Here is a 14,740-nt window from a genome sequence, read left to right on the forward strand (position 1 = left end):
TGCCAGTTGTTCAATCTAGACATAGGAACACCAGGGCTATGCAGCCAGCATCAGCGCCTAGGAAAGGACCCCCAAGAAACTTTAACTGCCACGGTGAGACTCGAGACTAGACATTGTTGCTGGGGTGAGAGGCCACACCTCTTCAAACGAACCAGCAGACCCTTCTGATCACCTGTCAGGGCCACACGCCATAGCAGGGTGTCAAAGGTGAGCAAATAAATGCCCTCTATGGAGTGTTTATTGTGGGTTACTAAATCCTTGGAAACTTAGGAGGTAAATACCAGCACCATTGACAAACACAGGCTCCGAGGTTAAAGAACTTGCCCAGGGTCGTGTGGTGAACAAACAGTGGAGTTCCAACTCCAACCTGATCCCAAGTCCACATTCTTTGATGTGTACACCAATTGTACCCAACCACCGCCAGCAAAATCCTTGATGATTGGCGTGCCCAGGCTAACTCGAAGAGGCTGCACACCTGCTTCCCAGACCTTTCTAACTCTTCTGAGGTTCTCTTCCCCTTGTCATCTCCCTCCCCACCACCCTTGTTGGTGAACGTGGGGCACCTCATGCCCTTGAACAGCCCCCCGCAACTGCCTACCTTGAGGCGTCCTAACTGAGCCTCGAGCCCAGAGCAGTGTTTCTCTTTATGCCCTCAAGGTTTACTCCAAGGCCAGCTCCCCACCCTCCACTAGCACATACATTTTGCTCTGACCCCATAGAGCAACACATTAAAAAAAGATCATTGTGTCCCACTGTCCCAAGAATGCCCTCTCACAGGACCCCTAGAGTCTCATTCTTTTGGCCAAAGACTCTAATGGTGGAAGCCAGCCCACGGCAGCTAGTGACAGGAGGATCTCGGGCAGGGGCCTTTCCTGGGTGCTCAGACCACCGTCCTGCCCCAGGTGGTTCTGTCCACAGACTTACCCGGGCCCACAACCTAGTGTAAGCCCCCGTCTCAGCCTGCCTCGCCTTCACAGTGCCACCAGCCATTCCTCTCCATTTCCTGCCACTCCCGGAGGGGGCCGCCTGCTGCTGCCCTGCTGCACTGACCATTCCCCACCTTTGCCTTCTATCCTTTTGGGGCCTTGCTGGACCTTTCCAGGCCCCCAGCTCCACACTTTACCGTTTCCAGAACATACTGTTTCTTCTAACCTCCTAGCCCATGCTCATGATTTCCTCTCCTAGAGTGTTCTCCAGTCCCCAATTCCTGTTTAGCTGGGAAATTCTTACTGGTTCACCAAAAATCAACTCAAATAGATACCCTCTTCAGGGAAATCTTCCATTCTCCCCGTCTCCCTCCCCCTGAGTTAAGAGCCTTCTGTATCCTGACACCTACTGCTGAGCTCCTGGAGAGAGGCTGCGGCTTAGTCCTCTCCAGGCCCAGCACAGTGCTTGCTGTAATACATGTTTGGCAGAGCTTGCTTATATGAAGAGGTAAGTGGGTAAATAAATAGGTTATTTTAAATTTCAAATAAATGTTTAAAATATCTCCAGTTTCATCTAATCCAGAGTTGCACAGTGCCATGGGCAGCCAGGAATCTGCCTCCTTCCTACCTCCAATCTGGGATCATTTCCTGATTCCCATTGTAAGGCCAGCTGCCTCGCAGAGGGTTAAACAGACACATCCATCTCTCTCTGCGCCTGATAACTACGTCATCACCCAAACTCGTTATCTGGCCTCCTGCATAGCTTCCCCGCACCCGCCTCCGCATACTAGACCCAAGCCCACATTCAGCACTAAATCATGCATTTAACCCCCAGCCCGCTGTTGAAAAACCCTGCAGAAAAATTTTTAAAGAAGCCCCATCAGACCCTGCCCGGTAGCAGTCTGCTCTGTATGCCCCCAGAAGGCCCATTTACCCAAGGTCCTGCCCACCTACCCATGGCCACTAGCTCCAGGTATTTCCTGCCTTTTTTTTTTTTTTTTTGAGATGGAGTTTTTTGCTCTTGTTACCCAGGCTAGAGTGCAATGGCACGGTCTCGGCTCAATGCAACCTCCGCCTCCTGGGTTCAGGCAATTCTCCTGCCTCAGCCTCCTGAGTAGCTGGGATTACAGGTATGTGCCACCATGCCCAGCTAATTTTTTGTATTTTTAGTAGAGACGGGGTTTCACCATGTTGACCAGGATGGTCTCAATCTCTTGACCTTGTGATCCACCCACCTCGGCCTCCCAAAGTGCTGGGATTACAGGCGTGAGCCACCGCGCCCGGCCATTTCCTGCTTCTTAATAGCCAATAAGATTGCCTTCACTTTGTTTCCCCAACAGCCAATCGAGGCCCACTTACCCAAAGTCTCACCTACCTACCAATGGTAACTAGTTCCAGGTATTTCCTGCTTCCTAACAGCCAATAAAATTGCCTTTGCTTTGTTTCCCCAATAGCCAATCAATTGCCTTCCCTCCCCATAAAACCCCATGACCTAAACAGCCGGGCATGACTTCTTTAGTCCCTTCCTGGACCACAGAACCTCGCTTGGGAGGTGAATAAATTAGCTTCTCGTTTTCTTATACTTGCCTCAGTTTCCGCATTTTACCTTAGCAATAAATCTTACACCCATCCCACCCTGACCACAGGCAAGAGGTTTTTTTCCCTGCAAGAGAGAGTCTTGCTCTGTTGCCCAGGCTCAAGCAATCTTCCCACCTCAGCCTCTCAAGTAGCTCTGACTACAGGCAGCACTGCCATGGCTGGCTAATAATTTTTCTTTTTTGTAGACACAGGGGCTCACTATGTTGCCCATGCTGGTCTCAAATGCCTGGTCTCAAGCAATTCTCCATCCTTAGCCTTCTAAAGTGCTGCCTACAGGCAGGAGCCACCATGCCTGGCAAGAGCTTTCATTTGAAGCAAAATATGTACTCAATCCAAAAGCAAAAATTTAGAGAAAATTAAAGTCAGGATGGATCCTTACTAATCATTTTGTCCAAACTCCTCAACCTGGAGACAAGGAAAATAAGGTCCAGAGAAGAGAGGCCAGCAAATCTTCCCAACAGCACAGGAGAACATTCTGGGTTTGTAGGTTATAAAAGGACAGCCCTGCCTTTGGGAAGATACTGTCTAGCGAGGAAGATGGAGTGAACACCCAGGATCAGGCTCCACCTTAAGAACGCATCAGAAAGTTCAAGTAGACTCAGGCCTCACAAACCTGACTTACCACCTGGCCAAACACCAGGTAGCCCCAAATATAAAACAATCCCCCAATTCCTCAATGAGAAGATCCTAAGAAAAGTTTTTAGGCAACTTAACTGTATACGTTTTACAGATGTTTAGTCAGATGTCAGCCTATGGTTCATATTTTAAATAAGATGATATGGGCTGGACGCAGTGGCTCATGCCTGTAACTCCAGCACTTTGGGAGGCTGAGGCAGGAGGATCACGAGGTTAGGAGATTGAGACCATCCTGGCTAACACGGTGAAACCCCATCTCTACTAAAAATACAAAAAATTAGCCAGGCATGGTGGCACATGCCTGTCGTCGCAGCTATTCGGGAGGCTGAAGCAGGCGAAGCGCTTGAACCTGGGAGGCGGAGGTTGCAGTGAGCCAAGATCATGCCACTGCACTCCAGCCTGGGCAACAGAGCTAGACTGCATCTCAAAAAGAAAAAAAAAGATGTGGAACAACGCAGAAATACCGAACTGATTTTTTCCACACAACTCTTCACCTGCAGTTGAACACTGAGGTCCTTCCTTGTCATTGCCAGAGCCCCTTGTGAATCATCAGCACAGGTTTTGGGAGCTTGTTTCCATCATTTCCACCTAGTTGTGAGAGACAACACGTCTCTCACACATGACACTGTCACAGAAAACAGCATTAAAGCTCTAAGTATGCACTTTTAAGAGACTTTCCCCTTATCCCAATAATATAACCTCTTACCCTTTTGCTTTTTAAAATGGTCTTTAAAAACCTTTATGCTGAAATCTAGCATAGTTAATGTTGAGATCACATCCCAGGAATAATGACTAAATCTCTGTTCTATGACTTTGTCTCCTTTTATGCCAATTCCTTTTGGTGATCTCCATGTGCCTCCCAAAATTAAAAATTAACATTGGATGAGGTCATTTTGGTGAATGGGTCTTTCACAAACAGAACTTTTGTGTTTAAACAATGAAGAAGGGTCAAGCACGGTGATTCACGCCTGTAATCCCAGCACTTTCAGAGGCCCAGGTGGGCAGATCACTTGAGGTCAGGAGTTCGAGACCAGCCTGGCCAAGATGGTGAAATCCTGTCTCTACTAAAAATACAAAAATTAGCTGGGCACAGTGGTGGATGTCTATAATCGCAGCTACTTCGGGGTCTGAAGCAGGAGAATTGCTTGAACCTGGGAGGCGGAGGTTGCAGTGAGCCAAGATCACAACACAGCACTCTAGCCTGGGTGACAGAGCAAGACTCTGCCTCAAACAAAAAACAAAAATTAGCTGGGTGAGGTGACAGGTGCCTGTAATCCCAGCTACTCAGGAGGCGGAGGCTGCAGTGAGCCAAATTTATGCCATTGCACTCCAGCCTGGGTGACAGGGTGAGAATCTGTCTCAAAAAAATAATAAATACATGAATAAATAAGAGAGAAACTTTGATATGAGAAACTTTGTAAGTACTTTGCTAAGGGACTCCCTCTCTTTGGGGGAAAGATTTTGCAGAAAACATTGTATGTTCCGGCGTAAAGCTATGCTCATCCAGGATACCTTCCTGGAGCAAAAGCATCTTCTGTAGAATTTTGTTGTGCAGGCATGAACTGGTGATGAGGAGAGCCAGCAGTGTGCGCAAACTGTTTTCAAATTAATGTTGCCTCAGTTCTCTGGGTCAGACTAAACTCTACTTCTTATGGTTACATTGAGACTTATATTTCAGGACTGGTCAGAAGAATTTTTGTTGACCTCTGAGCAGCACCCAGATATTCCCTGCCCTCTTTCCAGCCCTTTGCCAAAGGTGCGACTTCAAGTAAGGAGGACCCTTCAGTCCTCCTATCTCCATCCGTCCCAGCAGGGGCACAGATGCGTTTATCCGCAATCCATGCTCAAGGGCCAGTGGGGAAGTAATCTTATACTTTTTCTACTCCCAGGACAGAAATGAATGCCCAAGGTGGCACCTAATCATAGACTTCTGACCTTAATTGAGACAGATTTAAAATAGATGTCTAATCACCACCTTTTTTTTTGAGACACAGTCTCATGCTGTGGCTGGAGTGTAGTGATGCGCTCTTAGGTCACTGCAACCTCGAATTCCTGGGTTCAAGCAATCCTCCTCCATCAGCCCCCGAGTAACTGGGACTACAGGCATGTGCCACCTACCTCGCTAATTAAAAAAAAAAAATGTGTGACGGGGTCTTGCTATGTTGCCCACGCTAGCCTCAATATCCTGGCCTCCTCAAGGCCTCCTGCCTTGGCCTCCCAAAGTGCTGGGATTACAGTTGTGAGCCACTGTGCCAGCCCAACCACAACATTTTTACTGCATTTAAGGCAACATCAAACAGGTCTCTGTCTTCTCCAATAGAGTCAGGTGTGAATGTAAACCAGGCCCATTTCCAAACAAGAAGGCTATCTTCGTGCAGATAATTCTGCAGGTGTCAGATTTTCTCCTGATTCCACAATAAGAAAAAGGTCACAATCTGGTGATTTCAAAGGACCTCCCACAGCACAGAAGGAAGAGTAAGAAACGCAGTGGGTGAGGCAAGGGAGGAACCCAGGGCACACAGTCTTGGGAGGCCCTCGGTGCCCTTGCCTGACCCCGAGAGTGAGCGCCTCCTTCTGTTGTGAGCCCTAGACTCACCCCAGTCCCGGCCCTGCTTGGTGATGACGTCACCAGCTGGGGAGCTGGGCTTTTGGTCACTCAGCCCATGAGATGGGGACTAGTCTAATTCTCAAATTTCTTGCCTTTGAGATTACTGTAGTGCCTACTGGAGGAATGGACAAGAGAGGGTCAGCCTGGGACGGGACACTGCTCAGGAGCACTTCTCTGATCCGGGTGAAGTCTGAAGGCGGCTGAGGCCAGGAGGAAACTAGGAAAGCAAAGCCAGCTTAGGAGCAATGCTGCCAGACGCGGTGGCCGGTCAGCTGGAGGCTCCAGGGAAAGAGAGGGGCAATGAGCCAGGGAGGCGAAGGCGGGGTAGCTGCTGCCAAGCCTGGTGACACCATGTCCAAGGGGAAGTGTCCTGCAGAGGGTGAGGGAGGCCTGAGGCTCCAGAAACCAGATGGGGCCTCCCCTCCTGAGGGCTGGCAGCCTCCCGACCTGGGGAGGCCTGTGTGTTGCTTGTGGCGGCTCATGCGGTGCCCATGCCACGACTCTGGCTGTGTCTGTGAGGTGGGGAGGGAGGGTTTCTAGATTGTGGGACTGGCCTGGGACCCTAACAGAGGTGTCTCCAGGCAAGCACTAAAGGCAAAGGGCCAAGAAATAGCTTGTTTCCTCTTTTTGGACAACTGTAGACAATCCCCTGGCCAGCTTCTCCTCCATGCCTCCTCCTTTATTCCAGCACCGCCGCCTCGCCACCCCCCGAGGCCTGCCATGAGGTTCTGGGGTCCTCCAGCCTGGACAGACCCCTTCTTGTTGGTGGACAGTATCAGGAAGGTGGCCCTGAGAGGGGCTTGGAAAATAGGGGACTATTGCCCCAGACACAGCCAGATTCATACCGCCCCAGTTCATCCCTTCCCCCATCACACAGGGACCCACACAGAAACAAAAATCAACGCGGAGGCACCTTTAGAAACAGCACGGGCTTTTCTCTCTTCAATCACGTCACCTGTGAGGATGACAAGCACCTGCGCTACGTGCCAAGCACTCTGTGCAGCAGACAGTTGTAGAATGAAGTGGTAGAATCATTGCTTCATTGCACTGCCCCCATCGTTGCGGTGATACTATTTCACCCCATTTTACAGATAAAGCAACTGAGGCTTAGAGAGGTTGAGGAACTCATGGAAGGCAACCGAGGAGTAAGTAGCAAGGCTGGGGCTCAAAAATTCAGTCTGACCCCAGTGGTACTGCTTCAAATGACTACATTCTACCTTCAAAACAGGGGTACATCAGGCTGGGCACGGTGGCTCATGCCTGTAATCTCAGCACTTTGGGAGGCCGAGGTGGGTGGATCACCTGAGGTTGGGAGTTTGAGACCAGCCTGACCAATACGGAGAAACCCTGTTTCTACTAAAAATACAAGATTAGCCAGCATGGTAGTGCATGCCTGTAATCTTAGCTACTTGGGAGGCTGAGGCAGGAGAATTGCTTGAACCCAGGAGGCAGAGGTTGCAATGAGCCGATATTGTGCCACTGCACTCCAACCTGGGCAACAAGAGCGAAACTGTGTCTCAAAAAAAAAAAAATAATAATAATAATAGGGGAGCGCCCACTCCAGAACCGGCCAGACTGGGGTTAAACGACACAGTCTTTGAATAACACATAGGTACGTGTTATGTAAACACATGCTGTGCAGGATCTGCCCCCATCTCCACCATCTTCCCTGGGCTTTGCTTCCCCTGTGGGTACCCGCAGCTACCTTTGCACAGCTTCCCTCGGGCTACCTGAGCCTGACTCCTGGCCTCCAAGCACAGAGTCAAAGGTGCTGGGGGTTTCACACCCTTTGGGGACAGCTGTTGGTAAAGACTGAGGAGCTTAGGAGTGTGACAGCCCCGGCCCCTTGCCTGGGGAGGCCATGCACCGAGGACCGAGTCACATACCTCTGGTATCGTCTGGGGATGAGACTGGAGCTGGCCTGCAGGACCCTGCCTGAATCCCACCCTGCGCCACATCTTCCCCTCCTTTCAAGCCTCCCTTACTCACTCACCAGTTTCTCTTGGGAATGTGCTCTTGATGAATTACTTGCACCTGGATGTTTGTCTCAGGAGTTGCTTTTGAGGGACTTAACCTAAGATTGCATTCCTAACCCCATCCCAATACAAATACAGCATTCGGAATTGTGACACTTTGCGCATGGTCCACTCTCTGCGGCGACAGTGGGAAGGTGTTCACAGGAGGGTCCAGGTGATGGTTGGATGCAGAACCACCCAAAGTGTCAGACTCACTCACCAGACCTCAGTTTAGCAAAATCCAGAAGGGCCCATCAGGATCACCTGTTAATGCATCACATTTAACACCCAGTCTAGGACCAGCTCTACTGGGACCAAGGGAAACCGCAGCTGGGTCCTGTCAGCCTGCAGGTGCCTTCCTGCCTCTCCACCCACAGCCCAGGCTGCCCCAACCGCATGCCCTCCACCTGGGACCACACTGCTTCCAAGTACAGCCAGTGCTCGACTTACGACCACGGTCGGGACCGCGGAACAGTCATGACACGATTTGGTCATAAGCTGAGTAGGCTCTATGTACAGCTGAACTGGTGCACGTGGAGATGGTAGTCCTGCCGGAAGCTGGTCCGCACTGTCGTACGCCCAGCTAGGCAACGTTTGCACTGCCAGGCGCGGAGCAGTCGTGGCTAGCGATTGTGGTCGTAAAGTCGAATGGTCCTAAGTTGCATAGGTCGTAAGTCGATCGATACCTGTAAGTAGAAGTTCCTGAGTGGACTCCACAGCAGTCTCCAGTGAGATGCCAGCAGGGCATCTGCATAACAACACTCAGCCAGAGATATTCTATCCACCTGGCACCAGAGAGGCAGGCTCCCAGGCCAGTGAGTTTTTTGGGGACCTGCAAAAATACACTTGACCTGAAGAAAACAACTGACGACAAATAACCAAGAAAAGAAAATCTCAAAATTGAAGAATATTTAATTAAGTGGGTTCATTAGCAATATGGTTTGGCTGTGTCCCCACCCAAATCTCATCTTGAATTGTACTCTCATAATCTGCACGTGTTGTGGGAGGGACCCAGTGGAAGGTAATTGAATATTGGGGGCAATCCCCCCATACTGTTCTCATAATAATGAATAAGTCTCACGAGACCTGATGGTTTTATAAGGGGATTTCCCTTTCACTTGGTTCTTCTCTCTTGCCTGCCGCCATGTAAGATATGGCTTTTGCTTTCTGCCATGATTGTGACACTTCCCCAGCCAGGTGGAACTGAGTTCATTAAACCTCTTTCCTTTATTAATTATCCAGTCTTGGGTATGTCTTTATTAAAAGTGTGAGAACAGACTGATACAATTGGCTTTATTATTTTAGAATTTATAAATGTGATACTTGTATACCATTTGCAAATGAGATGAGGATCCCTACAGATACGAGATGAGTGCTGAGAAATAAGAAAACAAAGTTACATAGAGTAAAACGGTTTCAAAAATCAGACACAAAAACCCTTCCAAAATGTGTATGGCTAAACGATGTATCATGAATGTGAAATGTGGAAGTGTCACTGTGTTTGCCCTCTGCAGGCTCCTTGAGGCCTATGAGCTCTTGGGGGCCCAGCTTTAGACACCTGTGGCCCTGTCCCCACCCCCTTTCACTAACCCACATGCCCTATGCATCAGCCAAAGCCCAGGCAGACCAGCGAGCCCTCACTAGGAATCACCCCATCCTCCAGTGTGTAGCAGGGCTGGGGGACATGTGACCAATCCAATCAGAGGGGCTGGCTGGAGCCTCCAAATAAGGACAGGAATGGACATAGCCAACTTTGCCGAGGGCTTGCCCGGGCTCCGGTCCCCTGGGAGGAACAGATGTGTGGACACCAGTGCCTCTTGAGAAGATGGGGCAGCCCGAATTTAGGCTCAGGTCATCTCAGGAGGCAGGACACAGCAACGTCTGAAGACTGCATCCCACACCCACCTGGCTCCATGGTGAGAAGTGGTTAAAATGGACAGCAGCTGAACAGTGAGGAAAAGACACAGCCCAGCGGGTTGCTGTTGTAAGAAAAGAAAGGAGTGTCTCCTAGGTCGATTCTCTGTGACAAGACCTGGTGGACTGAGGGGGACAGAGTGTCTTGAGAGGCATTATAAAAAGTGGGAGGAGCCCCAGAGCCTTAGGGGAGGTAGCCAGACCTGGGGGCCAAGCCTGCCAAGGAAGCAGCCAGCGACAGCCACCCTTCCATCCCCAGCTGTGCCCCAGTCATGGCAGGGGCTCCCTGAGGGCAGAGCTGCTGGGCGCAAGTTGGCTGGGGGCCTGGGACAGCTCCGTCCATTACACTCAAGATGACCCCGGCACTGGTGCATCCCTCTGAAGGATCGTGTGGGTCCAGGAGCTGCATACCAGGCTCCACCAGCACAGCTGGCCTGGAACTTTCGGGGCTTAGCACTGTAGGTCCCACATCTCAATAAACCCCTCAGTCACACACAGCCAATCATTTGAGCCAGTCAGGGCCCTACCAGCCACCAGGGTAGGGAGGTGGGAGGCACAGGGGCAGCTGTGGGAGAGGCAGATGGCCCTGCCAGCTTTAGCAGAGAGGGATCTGTTGCTGTGGATCCGCAGGCTTCCAGGGGAGCAATAAACCACAGAATTCCTGGTCTGTTACTGGGTGGGTGTCCTAATCCCATGAGGATGTGGCCGGGGAAGCTAGGGTGGCAGTGTGCAAAGCCCTGGAGGCGTTACTTCTGACTCGCTCTCTGCAGCCACTCACTCGCCACCTCCAAGGCTGGTAGGGAATGGGAGGAACCTGGGGTGACCATCCGTATTCACACACCCTGAGGATGGCTCTGCCCTGCTGAGGATTGGCTCCAACTCACACACCATGATCCTGTGGTTTTGTTATTGTTAGGACAAGGTCTCACTCTGTCACCCAGGCTGGAGTGCAGTGGTGCAATCAATGCTCCCTGTAACCTCGAACTGCTGGGTGCGCGGGATCCTCCTGCCTCAGCCTCCCAAGTAGCTGGGATTACAGGTATGCATCACCACATCCAGCTAATTATTATTATTATTATTGCACCACCACATCCAGCTAATTATTATTATTATTATTATTTTGTAAAGAGGTCTCACCATGATGCCCAGGCTGGTCACAAACTCCCAAAGTGCTAGGATTACGGGCATGAGCCACTGCATCTGGCCTCACACAGTGGTTCCGATTGCCAGGCCTGCTGTGAGTGAAGTTAGCTTCCCACCTGTTAAGCTAGCTAAACCCTGACTCTGAGGTGGGATTCAGCCTAAGGCATTAAGATGCTTTTTTTTTTTTTTTTTTCTTTTTTGAGACAGAGTCTCGCTCTGTCACCAGGCACCAGGCTGGAGTGCAGTAGGGCGATCCTGGCTCACTGCAACCTCCACCTCCCAGGTTCAAGCAATTCTCCTGCCTCAGCCTCCTGAGTAGCTAGCTGGGACTACAGGTGCTCGCCACCACACCCAGCTAATTTTTGCATTTTTTAGTAGAGACAGGGTTTCACCATGTTGGCCAGTATGGTCTCGATCTCTTGACCTCGTGATCCACCCGCCCCGGCCTCCCAAAGTGCTGGGATTACAGGTGTGAGCCACCGTGCCCGGACTCGGCATTAAGATGCTTTTACAGGGACGGTGCCCATCTAGAAGCCCTGCAAGTCCACTCTGTTGTTGGCAGCACAGGGACGGGTTGCCTGTGCTACAGGCCTCAGAGGGACCGTCCCGGGCTCCTTCACTCAGGGCTCTCCCAGACAAGGAGGTCAGGGAGGACTCAAAGGATGATATTCAGGCAGTAGGACTCCTGGGGCTTTCATTTCGTTCTGTTTTTGGAAGATTTGGTGCTGGGTGCAGCAGCTCATGCCTATAATTTCAGCTCTTTCGGAGGCTGAAGCAGCAGGATTGCTTGAGGCCAGGAGTTCAAGACCAGTTTGGTCTCAGTAACAAAGCGGACCCGCATCTCTATGAAAAACAAAACAATCAGCTGGGTGTGGTGCCATAATCCCAGCTACGTGGGAGGCTGAAGTGGGGGGATTCCTTGAGCCCAGGAGGTGGAGGCTGTAGTGAGCCATGGTCCCACCACTGCACTCTGACCTGCGCAACGAAGTTAGACCATGTCTCTAAGAAAAAAAGGTTTCGTTTGTTTTTATTTCTTGTTTTATATTTTTGGCCGGGAAGGAGTAGTGAGGGGATAAGGATCTAGGAAGGAGTGAAAATTCTGATATATGATGGAAAACACTGCTTTAGGTTCAAGAGAAGATGCCTTTGGACACGGCATTCTCCCTGTGGTTAAAGTAAGGCGTTCTCTGGAACCGGCCTGAGAGGTCACGAAAGCATCCGTTGAGGAGGCTGCTATCTCACCATCAGGAAGGAAATCAGCATCCCGATTTTTCGGGATGCTGTCATTTTTCCTGGAACTCATGTTTTTTCCTGAAGGACAACAAAGTCTGGCTGATAAAGTGTCTTTGGAAGTGTTTGATGTCCAGAACTCTTAGCATTTGCTGACTCATAGAGAAAATTGCAAGTTTGTTTCTAAGTAAATAGATATTATTTCTTTCAAACGGCCAACTGGAAGTGTTTTGTGTCCTGTGGCTTGTTTCCTGTGAAGGAAGATGTGAAATCATCAAGCCCCTGGGAGATGTGTGAGGTACACACAGGCGGTGGTAGTTCTGACTAAACCAGTGCCCTGGGCTTTTCACTAACTGGGGTGCACCCTCGTGGACTCCCGAGCCCTGTGCAAACCCCGGCACTTGCTAATCCTTAAGAATTCTGAATTCAGATGGACGTTCATTTGGACTGGCCCTGCCTCCCCTTATTCCCCCTTCCTGCGGCCTGCTCTTGAGGTTCTAATGGGCTGGGGCCTCCCCAGGCCCAGTCAGCCAAGACAGCCCTGGTTCAACCCCGGGACCCACCCCTCCTGCTCTCTCAGAGCCTGTCCCTGCAGAGCAAGGCCAGTCCAGTGGGAACCCAGCTGGCTTAGTGAGCCCCCTCGGCCACAGGTCTAGGGCCAGGTTTTCTAGGCCCTTAGATCCTTTGGCCCTATAGCTTTCACAACAATAAAATGAGATTTTGAAGGATTTCTGGGCTCAGTTCCCATCCAGCTTCCACTGGGTTCTGATCTCACACAAGATTAGGTGGTCACAGTCTTCTATGGGCCAGGAACTCGTAAGTGGACAAATTCCTGGCAGCTCGAGAGCAAGTCCCCACATGGAGAGGGAGGCCTTAGTTGGGGCCTTTGTGCTGCGCGGCCCAGGCCCTGCACGCAGAGCGTGACTGCAGAACTGAGAGATGCTCACTGCTGGCTCTGCAGCTGGAGGAACGAGCCGCAAGCCAAGGAATCAAGGCATCGCCTAGGAGCTGGAGCAGGCAAGGAAGACTCTGCCCTGTGGCCTCCAGAGAGGAACACAGCCTGCCAACACCTGGACTGTAACCCAGGGCGACTTCCAAGCTGCAGGACTGTGAAATCATCAATTCCTGTGGTTGAAGACATCGAGCTTATGGAAATGTGTTATGGGGCATGAGGACACAAAGCTTACTAACTGTGGACACTTTGAAAGTGTAGTTCATGAGGCAATAACTTATTTTTAAGATGGGAGTCTCGCTTTGTCGCCAGGGTGGGTGGGGGAGGGGGAAGGAGGGGTGGGAGAAGGCACCCACGTGGTACCTTATTCCAACAGTTATGGGACATTCACGCTTTCTGCAGATCTGCTTTTGTCCTGCCCAGGTCCTCGGGGTGCTTACGGATGCTACAGCGTCATGGGACTGCTTGCTTCTGGAGCCACTGTCAACCCTTCTGAAGCTCAGGGTCTCTGGGAGCCTCTGCCTTCTTGTCACCTGGGCTGTGAACATGGACAGGGTTCCCCTCCTCACCCCCGTGACCGCCATCAGCATTTCTCTTAGACCTCACTGGCTCTAAAGCCAGTCTCAAGAGCTGTCCAGGCACCCAGGGGAGGGGGTGGGGAATGTTCTACCCCTCTCACCAAAAGGAGGCCCTTGTGGGCTTTGCTCCCCGTGGAGCCTTCACTTCTTTTGATCTCCCTGACCCCTTGGTCATCTTACTCTCCGGAGGAAGAAAAGCACAAGTAGGGCAAAAGCTTGGGCTCCAACCCCCCACTTCCTGCTCAGAGCCCCAGAGCCTCTGCCAAGTCATCTAGCCTCTCTGAGCGCAGCCTCCTCATCTGCCACTGGCCAGAGCTACCTACTCACAGTGAGGCTGTGAGGCTTACCCGGTAGTGCATGCTGCACTCTGAGCTCAGCACCTGGTACCCAGTGCCGGTAAATGGTTCTTCATAAGCTTAGTGATGAACAGGGGTCGCTGCTGCATGTGAATATGCCCTGCCCCAGGCTTTCTCCGAGAACCATGGTGGATATATTTGGGTACTTACCAGCCTGCTCTGGTGTCCTTATTCCTTGTCCCAAAATGGTTTGCTCTCAAGTGCTTGCTTTCTACGCCTTTTTTATTTTTTTGAATTGGGCAGTCTCCCGAACCGGAATGAGTTCAGCGTCACTCCCTGCTTTGCACACCTCTGGAAAGTTCTAGCGGTGCAATTCTCTCACTACCAAAAAGCAAGTTCAGCTGCTTGGAGAAGCTGCCAGACGGGCTGTGGACCCGGTTCCCTCTGAGCCACAGCCTGTGCTGTGATGAGAGTCCGTGGGCAGCCAGAGGGAGAGGAACACCAACGGGGCTCTTTCTTTCTTCCTTCGTTAATGGAAGTGACCCATATGCGTTTAGAAGCTGAGGGGAGGAAATGGCCAGAGAAGGAGAAGTTGAAAGTACAGAGGAGGTCACGGAGGGGTGGGCGGGAGACGGGAAATAGCAGGCACCTGCCGCTCTGGGGTTTCCTGGGGGCCTGAACAGGAACAGGTCAGGGAGCTCCACCAGGGTGGCGCAGCCTCATAGCTGAGACCAAGACCGGAGGGAGCTCCAGGAGCAGGAAGGAGCCTGGAATAGGAAGACAATGAGAGCCCGTGGGCCCCAGATCCTCAGCAGGAAATGGCGGACAAGAGTCATTTCCTGC

Source organism: Saimiri boliviensis, chromosome 1 (assembly GCF_048565385.1).
Source record: "Saimiri boliviensis isolate mSaiBol1 chromosome 1, mSaiBol1.pri, whole genome shotgun sequence".
Lineage (NCBI taxonomy): Eukaryota > Metazoa > Chordata > Mammalia > Primates > Cebidae > Saimiri > Saimiri boliviensis.